This window comes from Cetorhinus maximus, chromosome 28 (assembly GCF_964194155.1).
Source record: "Cetorhinus maximus chromosome 28, sCetMax3.hap1.1, whole genome shotgun sequence".
Taxonomy (NCBI): Eukaryota; Metazoa; Chordata; class Chondrichthyes; order Lamniformes; family Cetorhinidae; genus Cetorhinus; species Cetorhinus maximus.
Genome location: NC_135906.1, coordinates 14,806,801 through 14,821,954, shown reverse-complemented (window position 1 = coordinate 14,821,954; position 15,154 = coordinate 14,806,801).

Sequence of the window (15,154 nt, the reverse complement as noted above, 5' to 3'; positions counted from 1 at the left end):
GCTAGCAAACAGTCCCTCATGGTCCATATTGACCAAAGTAGTGGTAATTTCGGACCAGCGCATAGTTTGCCCATTTAGATTTCGCATCTTAAAGGCCTGGGCTTGTTGGGGCAGCATACAGTTCATCAGCGTATGAATGGCCAAGGGCCCGTTGCCCTCCAAGGGAACACCTGCATACTCTTCCCAGGTATTACGGAATCTGGCAATAAAATCAGGGGCGCCCTCATCTTTCCTCTGCAAACACCGAGTTACTTCCCCCAGGTCCCCATGTCTCTGTGCTGCCCCCATAATGGCAATTTGTCCCCTCCCTCGCAACCAATGGTCTAAACTTTCATTTCCCGTGTCAGCTTGATCATCATCGGACCGCCAATCCCCATTTTCCCCAGGTGGCACCGGAATGGTATCCCTCAGCGTGGCCCAGGAGCTGCCATAAGCAAATTTTAATAAGGCTTGTAAGTCGCCTGGAAGGAGTTGATAAATTGCACACATTTGCTCCAACCAATTGAGGAAGGCTGGGGGACGCTTAATGGGGTTGGGCGCCTCGGCTACCATGGCGTGAGCCTCAGCTGGGGTCCAAGGTTTAAGTACGGCCATGTCTCCAATCATTATTTTAGGGGCCTGAAATGTATGAGAGGCAGAGTCAGCTGCTATCTGTCTAGAGAGGTTTCGCGTGATAGCTCCATTTAGCCGAGGCGCTTTCTTACATTCACTATCAGATTCCGACCCCCTGAATCGGGAAGGGTGTTTACGCTGGTCGTTAGTTGGGACGGGATTTGATGGTCCCGGACCCGCTTCTGCCTCTGCTCCAGCTCCCGCACCCGGTCTCGCTACTCTATTACACTGTCTCCAAGCCGCTACCATCTCTATTAGCTCTTCTGTCAGGGTATCAGGGAGAGGAGGCGGACAAGGGCTGTCAGAAACGGTCGACATGAGTCTAGGGAACTGGGGATAAGGCCCCAGTAGTCCACAGTTAGTGGGATAAGGCGGAGGGGCAGAGGGGTTTTCAGGCTCTGGACCGGGAGTTTTCTCCTTTAGGATGGTATCAGGGGTACCCCCTCGGTTGGTCGGCGTCTCATTATCAGAAGCCAAACCCTCCTGATTACTCTTTTGTTTGCTACCTCCATCCATTTTTCAAAACAACCCAGCATATAATCAAAATCCCAAGTAGGATCTCTGGCCCCATTTGCAACTCCATCCCACCAGGTCTGGACGAGGGGTATTTTAAAACTGCCGCCATATGGCCATTCCCCTTGTGTCCAGCCATATAAGTCACTACTAAAAGGCACCGCATACCTGTCATCTCCCGTTTCTGTTATAACAACGTCGGCTGGGGACCCCGGGGCGGGGCCAGCGGATCTCCTACCTTCTGCCGAGCCCTGGTTACCATTTTCATACGTTTTTCCGTTCTCTTGCCCATCTTGAAAGTTCCTGATTTGGGTTCTGGCTTCGGTCTGTTTTTGAATTCCCGTGGAGCCGGGGATGCGGCAGATGCCTCTCTGCTGCCACGATTTCCCATTTTATCTGGAAAGGAAACACAATTAAACAGCGCAGCGCATTTTGCCTACCTATGCGCTCACCGGTGTTTAAGAATTCCTCAACAAGTCCTCCAACTCCTTGGGTCATTCAAGTCTTTTCGGTCGGTAGCTACACTTTTTCAAGCACTTCCCCTTTCAGCTAGGATGCTTTTCGTCCCCCTTTCACCTCTCCAACTTAAGAGGTAGCTGGGACGCTATTTAACTGCACTCCCCCTTTCAGCTAGGATGCAGTTCGTATTCTCCCCAATTTAGGAGAGTCTCTCCCTTTCTCCGCGAGGGTTCTTTTTCAGAGATCCGACAGTCCAGGTCTTCAATTACCTCTCCAACTTAAGAGGGCACTGGACTTCAGTCGGATCCCACCTTCGTCGCCATCTGTCGCGGAAAAACGGAGTGAACACTCAGACCCTGGAGGCTTGTCTAGGAAGTCTTTATTAAAGTCGTGATACCACGGAGAGCCTAGTCGCATACAACGGAGCGAACAAGTCTCTGCCTAGCACCTCTTTACACACATAGATATAGCAAAAGGTTCATGACAGAAACTTGGGCAATTACAATAGTTTCAAATGGTTTCAAAAGATAGCAATCAGTGTTAATGGTTTAACAATTAGACAGGACAATGTCAATGGTTTAACAATTAGACAGGACAATGTCAATGGTTTAGCAAATAGACAGTGCTAATTGGTTACATATCCTGGGCAATACACACACACACACAATAGTTTTTTTCTCTTAGATTTTGTCACCGTATCTGACATCCGGAGCCCCTTAGTCTGGGAATGTAGCACTGGCCCTTTGATTTGCTAATTTATGTGCTGGCTGCGTAACTGTTTGGGAACATTCTACAGTAAGTTTCATTATACATGTATTTTAAGTTTATTTCTCTCACAAGTATAGGTGTATTTTATTTCATTCACAATTGTACGTGTATTTTATTTCATTCACAATTGTACGTGTATTTTATTTCATTCACAATTATACATGTATTTTATTTCATTCACAATTATACGTCTATTTTATTCCTCCACATAGGCTCTGCCAGGCTCTATTTGGCTCTGTTTGGCTCCGTTTGGCTGTGTTTGGCTCTGGCAGGCTCTTTTTGTCTCTGACAGGCTCTGTTTGGTGCTGCCATGCTTTGCTGAGATCTGTTTCGCTCTGCCAGGCACTGTTTGGTGCTGTTTGTGTCTGCCAGTCTCTGTTTGGCTCTGCCAGGCTCAGTTTGGCTCTGTTTGGCTCTGCCAGCCTCAGTTTGTCTCTGTTTGGCTTAGTTGGGCTCTGCTTGGCTCTACCAGGGTATATTTGGGTCTTCGGTTCTCTGTGGCTCTGTTTGGCTCTCCCAGGCTCTGCTTGGCCCTGTTTGGCTCTGCCAGGCTGTTTGGCTCTGCTTGGCTCTGCTTGGCTGTGCCAGATGCTGTTTGGCTCTGTTTCGCTCTGTTTGCCTCTCCTTGACACTGTTTGGCACTGTTTTGCTCTGTTTGGCTTTGCCGGGCTCTGTTTGGTTCTGTTGTCCTCTCTTTGCTTCTGTTTGGACCTGCAAGGCTCTGTTTTTCTCTGTTTGCCTCTGTTTGTCTCTGCTATGCTCTGTACCGCTCTGCCAGGCTCTGTTTGGCTATGTTTGGCTATGTTTGTCTCCGTTTGGCTCTGTTTAGCTCTACGAGGCTCTATTTTGCTCTGATTGGCTCTGTTTGGCTCTTCTGGACTCCGTTTGGCACTTTTTGGCTCAGTTTGGGTCTGCCTGGATCTGTTTGGCTCCTTTTGGCTCGGCTTTGCCAGGCTCTGTTTGGTCCTGATTGGCTCTTTTTAGCTCTGGCTCGCTCTTCCAGACTCTGTATGACTCTGTTTGGCCATGCCACACTCTATTTCGCTCTGCTTGGCTCTGTTTGGCTTGGTTTGGTTCTCTTAAACTCAGTTTGGCTCTGCCAGGCTCTGCTTGGCTCTTTTTGGCTCTTCCAGGCTCTGTTTGGCTCTGTCTGGCTCTGCAAGGGTCTGATTGGCTCTGTTTGGCTCTGCTGGCCTCTGTTTGGCACTGTTTGGCTCTGTTTGGGTCTGCCTGGATCTGTTTGGCTCCTTTTCACTCAGCCAGGCTCTTCTTTGCGCTGTTTGGCTCTGCCAGGCTCTGTTTGGTTCTGATTGGCTCTTTATAGCTCTGGCTCGCTCTTCCAGACTCTGCTTGACTCTGTTTGGGTCTGTTTGGCCATGCCATGCTCTATTTTGCTCTGATTGGCTCTGTTTGGCTCAGTTTGGCTCTCTTAAACTCAGGTTGGCTCTGCCAGGCTCTTTTTGGCTCTGCCAGGGTCTGTTTGGCTCTGTATGGCTCTCTTAAACTCAGGTTGGCTCTGCCAGGCTCTGCTTGGGTCTGTTCAGCTCTGCCAGGCTCTTTTTGGCTCTGCCAGGCTCTGCCCGGTTATGCCAAGCTCTGTTTGGCTCTGCCAGCCTCCGTTAGGCTCTGTTTTGCTCTGCCAGCCTCTGTTCGCCTCTGTTTGGCTCTCTTCAGCTCAGTCAGGCTCTGATTGGCTCTGGTTCACTCTATTTGGCTCTTCCAGGCTCTGTTTGGCTCAGTAGGGCTGTGTTTGGTTCTGACTGGCTCTGTTTGGCTCTGCCAGGCTATATTTGGATCTGTTTGGCTCATTTGCACTCTGTTTGGCTCTGACTGGCTGTGAATGGCTCTGCCAGGGCGTATTTGGACCTGTTTGGCTCTCTGTGACTCTGTTAGGCTCTGATTGCCTCTTTTAAGTTCTGGTTTCCTCCGCCCAGATCTGTATGTCTCTGTTTGGTCTGTTTGGCCATGCCAGGCCCTGTTTTACTCTGTTTGGCTCTACCAGGGTCTGACTGGCTATGTTTGACTCTGCTGGCCTCTATTTGGCACTGTTTGGCTCTGTTTGGGTCTGCCTGGATCTGTTTGGCTCCTTTTGGATCTGCCAGGCTCTGTTTGGTTCTGATTGGCTCTTTCTAGCTCTGGTTCGCTCGTCCAGACTCTGTCTGACTCTGTTTGGCTCTGTTTGGCCATGCTATGCTTCATCTTGCTCTGATTGGCTCTGTTTGGCTCAGTTTTGCTCTCTTAAACTCAGTTTGGCTCTGCCCGGCTCTGTTTGGCTCTGTTTGGCTCTCATAAACTCTGTTTGCCTCTGCCAGGCTCTGCTTGGCTTTGTTGGGATCTGCCAGGCTCTTTTTGTCTCTGCCAGGCTCTGTTTGGCTCTGCCAGCATCTGTTAGGCACTGTGTTGCTCTGCCAGACTCTGCCTCTGTTTTGCTCTGTTTAGCTCAGCCAGGCTCTGCTTGGCTCTGGTTCACTCTATTTGGATCTGCCAGGCTCTGTTTGGCTCAGTAGGGCTGTGTCTGGTTCTGATTGGCTCTGTTTGGCTCTGCCAGGGTATATTTGGATCTGTTTGGCTCTTTGTCGCTCTGTTTGGTTCCTCCAGGCTCTGTTTGCCTCTGCTTGGCTCTGCCAAGATCTGTTTACCTCTGTTTGGCTCTGCCAGGTGCTGTATGGGTCTGTTCGGCTCTGCCAGGCTTTGTTTTGATCTGTGAGGCTCTGCTTGGCTCTGCGTTACTCTGTTTGGCTCTACTTGACTCTTCCAGGCTCAGTTTCCCTCTGTTTGGCTATGTTTGGCTCTGCCAGACTCCTTTTGTCTCTGACAGGCTCTGTTTGGTTTTGCTAGACTTTGCTTCACTCTGTCTGGCCCTGCCAGGCTGCGTTTGGTGCTGTTTGGCTCAGCCAGCCTCTGTTTGTCTATGTTTGGCTCTGCCAGGTCTTGTTTGGCTCTATTTGGCTCTGTTTGGCTCTAATTGGCTCTGTTTAGCTCAGCCAGGCTCTGCCTGGCTCTCTTTCGTTCTATTTGTCTCTGCCAGGCTCTGTTCTGATCAGTTGGGCTCTGTTTGGCTCTGATTGGCTCTGCCAGGCTATATTTGGCTCTCTGCAGCTCTGTTTGACTCTGCCAGGCTTTGCTTGGCCCTGCCAGGAGCTGTTTGGCTCTGTTTGGCTCTGCTTGATTCTGTTTGGCACTGTTTGGCTCTGTTTGGCTCTGCCAGGCTGCGTTTGGCTCTCCCAGTCTCTTTTTGGCTCTCTTTGGCTCTGCCAGGCTCTGTTTGCCTCTGTTTGGCTCTGTTTAGCTCAGCCAGGCTCTGTTTGGCTCATTTGCACTCTGTTTGCCTCTGACTGGCTCTGTTTGGCTCTGCCAGGATATATTTGGACCTGTTTGACTCTCTGTGGCTTTGTTTGGTTCCTCCAGGCTCTGTTTGGCTCTGTTTGGCTCTGTCAGGCTCTTGTTGTCTCTGACAGGCACAGTTTCATTCTGCCAGGCTTTGTTTAGCTCTGTTTGGCTCTGCCAGGCGCTGCTTGGTGCTGTTTGTCTCTACCAGGATCTGTTTGGCTCTGCCAGGCTCCGTTTGGCTCTGTCTGGCTCCTCCAGGCTCTGTTGGCTCTGTTTGGCTCTGTTTGGCTCTGGCAGTCTCTGTTTACCGCTCTTTGGCTCTGCCAGGCTCGTTTTGGCTCTGTTTGACTCTGTTTGGAACAGTCAGGCTCCATATGGCTCTGCCAAGCTCTGTTTGGCTCTGCCAGCCTCTGCATGGCTCTGTTTGGCTCTGTTTGGCCCTGTTTGGCTCTGCCAGGGCCTGAATGGTTCTGTTTGGTTCTGAAGCATGTGATTAGCACTATTTGGCTCTGCTTGGATCTGCCTGGATCCGTTTAGCTCTTTCTGGCTCTGCCAGGCTCTTTTTTGCTCTGTTTGTCTCTACCAGGCGCTGCCAGGCTCTGTTTGGCTCTGCCAGTCTCCATTTGTCTATGTTTGGCTCTGCCAGGTCTTGTTTGGCTCTATTTGGCTCTATTTGGCTCTGTTTGGCTCTAATTGGCTCTGTTTAGCTCAGCCAGGCTCTGCCTGGCTTTCTTTTGTTCTATTTGTCTCTGTCAGGCTCTGTTTTGATCAGTTAGGCTCTGTTTGGCTCTGATTGGTTCTGCCAGGCTATATTTGGCTCTCTTTGGCTCTGTTTGGCTCTGCCAGGCTTTGCTTGGCCCTGCCAGGTGCTGTTTGGCTCTGTTTGGATCTGCTTGACTCTGTTTAGCACTGTTTGGCTCTGTTTGGCTCTGCCAGGCTGCATTTGGCTCTCCCAGTCTCTTTTTGGCTCTCTTTGGCTCTGCCAGGCTCTGTTTGCCTCCGTTTGGCTCTGTTTAGTTCAGCCAGGCTCTGCTTGGCTCTTGTTCGCTCTGTTTGGCTCTGTCAAGCTCTGTTTGGCTCATTTGCACTCTGTTTGGCTCTGACTGGCTCTGTTTGGCTCTGCCAGGGTATATTTGGGCCTATTTGACTCTCTGTGGCTTTGTTTGGTTCCTCCAGGCTCTGTTTGGCTGTTTGGCTCTGTCAGGCTCTTTTTCTCTCTGACAGGCACTGTTTCATTCTGCCAGGCTTTGTTTAGCTCTGTTTGGCTCTGCCTGGCGCTGCTTGGCGCTGTTTGTCTCTACCAGGTTCTGTTTGGCTCCGCCAGGCTCAGTTTGGCTCTGTCTGGCTCCTCCAGGCTCTGTTGGCTCTGTTTGGCTCTCTGTGGCTCTGTTTGGCTCTGTTTGGCACTAATTGCATCTGTTTGGCTCTGTTTGGCACTGACTGGTTCTGGTTGGCTCTGCCAGGCTCTATTTGGTGCAGTTTGGCTTTGTTTTGCTGTCTGGCACTACCTGGCTCTGTTTGCCTCTGCATGACACTGTTTGGCTCTGCTTGCCTCTGCCAGGCTCTGTTTGCCTCTGTTTGGCTCTGTTTGGCTCTGGCAGTCTCTGTTTAGCTCTCTTTCGCTCTGCCAGGCTTGTTTTGGCTCTGTTTGGCTCTGTTACGAACAGCCAGGCTCTGTATGTCTCTGCCAAAATCTGTTTGGCTTTGCCAACATCTGCATGGCTCTGTTTGGCTCTGCCAGGGTCTGAGTGGTTCTGTTTGCTTCTGCTACCCTATGTTTAGCACTGTTTGTCTCTGTTTGGATCTGCCTGGATCCGTTTGGCTCTTTTTGGCTCTTCCAGGCTCTTTTTTGATCTGTTTGGCTCTGCCAGGCTCTGTTTGGCTCTGTATGGCTCTCTTAAACTCAGGTTGGCTCTGCCAGGCTCTGCTTGGCTCTGTTTGGCTCTGCCAGGCTCTTTTTGGCTCTGCCAGGCTCTATTTGGCTCTGTCTGGCTCTTCAAGGGTCTGCCTGGCCCTGTTTGGCTCTATAGGCCTCTGTCTGGCACTGTTTGGCTCTGTTTGGGTCTGCCTGGATCCGTTTGGCTCCTTTTCACTCTGCCAGGCTCTTCTTTGCGCTGTTTGGCTCTGCCAGGCTCTGTTTGGTTCTGATTGGCTCTTTATAGCTCTGGTTCGCTCTTCCAGACTCTGCTTGACTCTGTTTGCGTCTGTTTGGCCGTGCCATGCTCTATTTTGCTCTGATTGGCTCTGTTTGGCTCAGTTTGGCTCTCTTAAACTCAGTTTGGCTCTGCCAGGCTCTGTTTGGCTTTGCATGGCTCTCTTAAACTCAGGTTGGCTCTGCCAGGCTCTGCTTGGCTCTGTTCAGCTCTTCCAGGCTCTTTTTGGCTCTGCCAGGCTCTGGTTGGCTCTGTCTGGCTCTGCCAGGCTCTGCCCAGCTATGCCAGGCTCTGTTTGGCTCTGCCAGCCTCTGTTAGGCTCCGTTTTGCTCTGCCAGCCTCTGTTCACCTCAGTTTGGCTCTCTTTAGCTCAGCCAGGCTCTGATTGGCTCTGGTTCACTCTATTTGGCTCTTCCAGGCTCTGTTTGGCTCAATAGGGCTGTGTTTGGTTCTGATTGGCGCTGTTTGGCTCTGCCAGGCTATATTTGGATCTGTTTGGCTCATTTGCGCTCTGTTTGGCTCTGACTGGCTGTGAATGGCTCTGCCAGGGCGTATTTGGACCTGTTTGGCTCTCTGTGGCTCTGTTTGGCTCTGACTGCCTCTTTTAAGTTCTGGTTTCCTCCGCCCAGATCCGTATGTCTCTGTTTGGTCTGTTTGGCCATGCCAGGCCCTGTTTTACTCTGTTTGGCTCTGCCAGGGTCTGACTGGCTCTGTTTGACTCTGCTGGCCTCTATTTGGCACTGTTTGGCTCTGTTTGGGTCTGCCTGGATCTGTTTGGCTCCTTTTGGCTCTGCCAGGCTCTGTTTGGTTCTGATTGGCTCTTTCTAGCTCTGGTTCGCTCTTCCAGACTCTGTCTGACTCTGTTTGGCTCTGTTTGGCCATGCCATGCTCCATCTTGCTCTGATTGGCTCTGTTTGGCTCAGTTTTGCTCTCATAAACTCAGTTTGGCTCTGCCCGGCTCTGTTTGGCTCTGTGGGGATCTGCCAGGCTCTTTTTGTCTCTGCCAGGCTCTGGTTGGTTCTGTCTGGCTCTGCCAGGCTCTTTTCAGCTCTGCCAGCCTCCGTTAGGCTCCGTTTTGCTCTGCCAGGCTCTGTTCACCTCTGTTTGGCTCTCTTAAACTCAGGTTGGCTCTGCCAGGCTCTGTTTGGCTCTGTTCAGCTCTGCCAGGCTCTTTTTGGTTCTGAAGACTCTGGTTGGCTCTGTCTGGTTCTGTCAGGCTCTGCCCGGCTCTGCCAGGCTCTGCCCGGCTCTGCCAGGTTCTGTTTGGCTCTGCCAGGCTCTGTTTGCCTCTGTTTGGCTCTCTTTAGCTCAGCCAGGCTCTGATTGGCTCTGGTTCACTCTATTTGGCTCTTCCAGGCTCTGTTTGGCTCAGAAGGGCTGTGTTTGGTTCTGATTGGCTCTGTTTGGCTCTGCCAGGCTATATTTGGATCAGTTTGGCTCTTTGTGGCTCTGTTTAGTTCCTCCAGGCCTTGTTTGGCACTGCTTGGCTCCTGCTAGGCTCTGTTATCCTCTGCTTGACTATGTTTGGCTCTGCCAGGTGCTTTATGGCTTTGTTCTGCTCTGCGAGGCTCCATTTTGCTCTGTTTGTTTCTGTTTGGCTTTGTTTGGCACTGTTTGGATCTATTTGGCTTTGCCAGGCTCTATTTGGCTCTGTTTGGCTCCGTTTGGCTGCATTTGGCTCTGGCAGGCTCTTTTTGTCTCTACCAGGCTCTGTTTGGCTCTTTCAGGCTCAGTTGGCTCTGTTTGGCTCTCTGTGGCTCTGTTTGGCTCTGTTTGGCACCAATTGCATCTGTTTGGCTCTGTTTGGCACTGACTGGTTCTGGTTGACTCTGCCAGGCTCTATTTGGTGCAGTTTGGCTTTGGTTTGCTCTGTCTGGCACTACCTGGCTCTGTTTGGCTCTGCGTGACACTGTTTGGCTCTGCTTGCCTCTGCCAGGCTCTGTTTGCCTCTGTTTGGCTTTCTTTGGCTCTGCCAGGTGCTGTTTGGCTCTATTTGGCTCTGCCAGGCTCTGTCTGAATCTGTCAGCCTCTGTTTGGCTCTGTCTGGCTCTGTCAGGTTCTGCCCGGCTCTGCCAGGTTCTTCCCGGCTCTGCCAGGCTCTGTTTGGCTCTGCCAGCCTCCGTTAGGCTCAGTTCTGCTCTGCCAGGCTCTGTTCACCTCTGTTTGGCTCTCTTTAGCTCAGCCAGGCTCTGATTGGCTCTGGTTCACTCTATTTGGCTCTTCCAGGCTCTGTTTGGCTCAGAAGGGCTTAGATTGGTTCTGATTGGCTCTGTTTGACTCTGACAGGCTATATTTGGATCTGTTTAGCTCCTCCAGGCTTTGTTTGGCACTGCTTGGCTCTGCTAGGCTCTGTTTGCCTCTGCTTGGCTATGTTTGGCTCTGCCGGGCGCTGTATGGCTTTGTTTTGCTCTGCGAGGCTCTATTGTGCTCTGTTTGGCTCTGTTTGTTTCTGTTTGGCTCTGTTTGGCACTGTTTGGATCAATCTGGCTCTGCCAGGCTCTATTTGGCTATGTTTGTCTCTGTTTGGCTGCGTTTGGCTCTGGCAGGCTCTTTTTGTCTCTACCAGGCTCTGTTTGGCTCTGCCAGGCTCAGTCTGGCTCTGTCTGGCTCCTCCAGGCTCTGTTGGCTCTGTTTGGCTCTCTATGGCTCTGTTTGGCACTAATTGCATCTGTTAGGCTCTGTTTGGCCATGCCACGCTCTATTTTGCTCTGATTGACTCGGTTTGGCTCTCTTAAACTCAGTTTGGCTCAGTCAGGCTCTGTTTGGCTCTGTACAGCTCTCTTAAACTCAGGTTGGCTCTGCCAGGCTCTGCTTAGCTCTGTCTGGCTCTGCCAGGATCTTTTTGGCTCTGCCAGGCTCTGTTTGGCTCCGTCTGGCTATGCAAGTGTCTGATTGGCTCTGTTTGGCTCTGCTGGCCTCTGTTTGGCACTGTTTGGCTCTGTTTGGGTCTGCCTGGATCTGTTTGGCTCCTTTTCGCTCTGCCAGGCTCTGTTTGGCTCTGTTTGGCTCTGACAGCCCCTGTTTGGCTCTGTGTGGCTCTGTTTGGCTTTGTTTGGCACTGATTGCGGCTGTTTGGCTCTGTTTGGCGCTGATTGGTTCTGGATGGCTCTGCCAGGCTCTGTTTGGTGCAGTTTGGCTTTGTGTTGCTCTGTCTGGCACTACCTGGTTCTGTTTGGGTCTGTTTGGCTCTACCAGACTCTGTTGGGCTCTGATTGGCTCTTTTTGGCTCTGCCAGGCTCTCTTTGGCTCTGTCTGGCTCTCTTAAACTCGGTTTGGCTCTTCCAGGCTCTGCGTGGCTCTGCTTTGCTCTGCGAGGCTCTATTTTGCTCTGTTTGGCTCTGTGGGGCTCTGTTTGTTTCTGTTTGGCTCTGTTTGGCACTGTTTGGATCTATTTGGCTCTGCCAGGCTCTATTTGGCTCTGTTTGGCTCTGCCAGGCTCTTTCTGTCTCTGACAGGCTCTGTTTGGCTCTGCCAGGCACTGTTTGGTGCTGTTTGTGTCTGCCAGTTTCTGTTTGGCTCTGCCAGGCTCAGTTTGGCTCTGTTTGGTGCTGCCAGGCTCTGTTTGGCTCTGCCGGGTTCTGTTTAGTGCTGCCAGCCTCGGTTTGTCTCTATTTGGCTCTGCCAGGCTCTGTTTCGCTCAGTTGGGCTCTGTTTGGCTCTGATTGGCTCTGTTTGGTTCTCTGTGACTCTGTTTGGCTCTGCTAGGCTCTGCTTGGCCCTGTTTGTCTCTGCCAGGCTCTGTTTGGCTCTGTTTGGCTCTGCTTGACTCTGTTTGGCACTGTTTGGCTCTGTTTGGCTCTGCCAGGTTCTGTTAGGCTCTCCCAGTCTCTTTATGGCTCTGTTTGACTCTTTTTGGCTCTGCCAGACTCTGTTTGGCTCTGTTTGCCTCTCTTTGGCTCTGTTTGGACCTGCCAGGCTCTGTTTGGCTATGTTTGGCTATGTTTGCGGCTCCCTCCACTCCACAGACATGGAAAACCCTCAGCCTCAGCTGGAATGGGTGGGGGCACCTGGGTTGTTGTGGGGCGGAAGAGTTCCTCATCCAATACCTGAGCTCCATGAACCCTCTCCCCAACCCTCGGTGATACATGGTGGAGGGTCAGGGTTAGGGGCGGGGAGCGCAGTGCTTGTGGAGAGAGAGGAGGGGTGAGGCCTTGCTGGAAATGAAGTGGTGAGAGGAAAAGAAACTGTAAACAGGAAATCCAGAGGTCCATTTAGGGGCCATCAGCCCTCCAAGGCACCTGGATGTTTATTTCAGCTCTCTTTCAGTTCCCAAGTGACACTCTGTGTTCATGCTGTTCTTTCCCAGGCCCCCCTTCCCAGCTGATAAGAGCTTCTTTATGTATTCATAGTAAGTTCTTGTCGTCATCTACTGAGGTCTGAGTAAAGTCACAGTGTACATCCTGTGCCTGAACTGTACTATCCCTGAGCAGCGCAGCACTTTCCCCAAGGGGGAAAGTGTCTGACATTCCAAGAGCTATAAACTCACTTTGCTTTCCCAATGGTTCATGTGGATTCCTTCATCGTTTCTATTTATTTGTGGTTTTTTGGGACACGTTTCTGGGTGTACGCGGTTACAGAGTTACCACGCTCTTCAGGTGTCAGCATTCAGCCCTCAGGCCAACTAGCAGAGCAAAGCTCCCTTAACTCTCCCCTCTCCCGGCAGCAGGTCTCAGCTAATTTATGGGCAGAATTTTGCCTTCATTGGGCGGGCTCAGCGGTGGGAGGGGGGCCGGCCGGAGCGGTCAGGAAGCCAACCGCAGCCCACAATTGGGGCTGGGCTGCGATTTCACGCTGGGCGAGCCAATTAAGGCCCGCCCAGCATGAATGCCAGCTGGCAGGACCTCCGAGAAGGACTCCCGTGCGCACCCACCGGGCGAAATATCACCCGACGTCGGGGTGGTCACCCGCTGTCATCACGGGTCATTTTACGCTCGTTTGGGTTAGGCACGTGCCCATCCGACAAGCGGAAAATTCTGCCCTATGTGGCTGTGAGTTCCACATTCTCTCCATTCTCTGGGTAAAAAAGCCTTCATCTGAATTCCTTATTTTATTATTGGCGGCTGTTTCACATTTATAACCCCTAGTTTTGGTCTCCACTGGAAAGGTGAACATTTTCTCTCCGTCATCCCTATCAAACCCTTTCACAGTTTCCTATCAGGTCACCCCTCAACCTCTCCTTCTCTAGAGTAAAGAGCTCTGGCCTGCTTGGCCTTTCCTGATGGGTATACCCTCTCCGTCCTGATATCAATCCGGTGATCCTTCTCCAGTGCCTCTGTTTCCTTCTCCAGGGCTTGAACACAAAAAATGAAGGCTGACACTCCAGTGCAGTGCTGAGGCAGTGCTGCACTGCCAAAGGCGTCGATCATATTTCGGGTGGGATGTTAAGCTGAGATGCTGTCTGCCTGTCAGCGGGATGTAAAAGATCCCATGGCGCGATTTTGAAGAAGAGCAGAAGAGCCCCCAATCCCTTCATTTATTGGTGTTTTTTCCCAAGCCCCCAGTGTTGCGTAGGCCTGTCAAAGTGCTCCCCCTGCAATTCTCTCAGGTCTCTACAGCTCTGTTCCTTGTTTGCCAGTGAGTCTCACACACGGTTGCTTCAGGTCAGCTAATTGATCCGGATAATTGAGTTTTCAACATATCAGGTCACAGGGAAGCAGCAGATCTGGCGGGATGGAGAAATATAAAAGAATCAGGGAAAAGATTTACCTTTGAAGGTGGCAGGACAAGCTGAGAAGCCACCTTCTTTCGGGATGCTTGGTTCATTTACGGCAGCGGGATTTTACATTCCCGCCAAAGTCAATGGAATTTAGAACGGCTCGCCGCGTTTTACAGACCAGTCCCTTCGTGACAGGGCCGTAAAATTCTGGCCATAGGTCGGAATCGTCCCAGATTCGCACTAAGAGTGGTTGCGGGTGGGCCTGGTAGGTAGACACCTGCCCGTGAACCCCACCTAAAAGTGATGTGGTGCTGCCTGCGAAGCCTGGCGCTGATGGCCGTGAGTGCTGCCCGAAGCAAGATAGGCAAACAGATCTCGAAATCCCGGGCGAAGCAGAGTTCACCAGGTGCACCTCACTTATGTACAGCTGTGAAACACTCCAACGTGCTTAAATCATCCAGCATGGGGGGGGTGATTCGGGCAAGCTGGGCTTATATGCAGTATAATAATAATAATGATGATAATAATAATAAATAATAATATTATAATGATATGCAATGAGGTTCACGACATCTGATGGCGGGCAGCACAGCCCACCATTGACGGGCTGGGCGGACGATTGCAAATTGGTTTCACGACATAGTGAAACCTATTTTTGGCCTTCTCACCATATTGCCCGCTCATGCCGCCAAACATGCCCAATGCCAGCGGGCATGGAAACTTCCGCCCATAGGGTACAAAAGCAAAGGAGTTATGCTAAGCCTGTATAAGTTACTGGTTAGGCCCCAGCTGGAGTATTGTGTCCTAATTCTGAGCATCACACTTTCAGAAGGATGTCAAGGCTTTGGGGAAGGTGCTGAAGGGATTTACTAGAATTGAACCAGGGGTTTGAGCTATGTGGAAAAGCTGTTCTCCTCAGAGCAGAGAAGTTTGTGGGTCAATTCAATAGGGACATTCATAAGTATGAAGGGCTTTGATAGAGTAAATAGGGAGAAACTAGCCAGAGAGACACTAGCCAGAGGACACAAATTTCACAAAATTGGCAAAAGAACCAGGCAAGAGGTGAGGAGAAAAACATTCCTACAGTGAGTTGTTCTAGTCTAGAATGGGCTGCCTGATAGGCTGGTGGAGGCAGATTCAGTAGTGACTTCCTAAAGGGAATTAGGAAACACTTGAAAAGCAAACATTTGCAGGGCTGTGGGGAACGAGCAGGGGAGTGGGGCTAATTGGATAACTCTTTCAAAAGAACCAGCACAAGCACAATGGGCAGAGTAGCCTACCAGCTTTTAATTTCCAGATGTTTAAGAACTGCATTCATATTCTCAAACTGCCACAGTGGGATTTCAACTCATGTCTTCTGTTTGCTGGTGCAGTAACACAACCACTAAACAGCCAGACACTGGATACTATTCCATGACTTGCAAAGTTTGTTCCTGACTACATCAATGAGACGAATGCCCAGTTAATCTGTTTTTGCGATGTTCGCTGAGCGATCGGTGTTGGCCAGGACACCAGGGAGAACTCTCCTGCTTTCCTTTGAATAGCGCCATGGGATCTTCAACACTTGCCCCGAACTTGCAAAGGTAACTAAACCATCGCTGAGCAAATCCAACTTTGGTTTAAAGTTTTGTGATTTTGAATGTCTACTTAAGGAGGTGGTGTG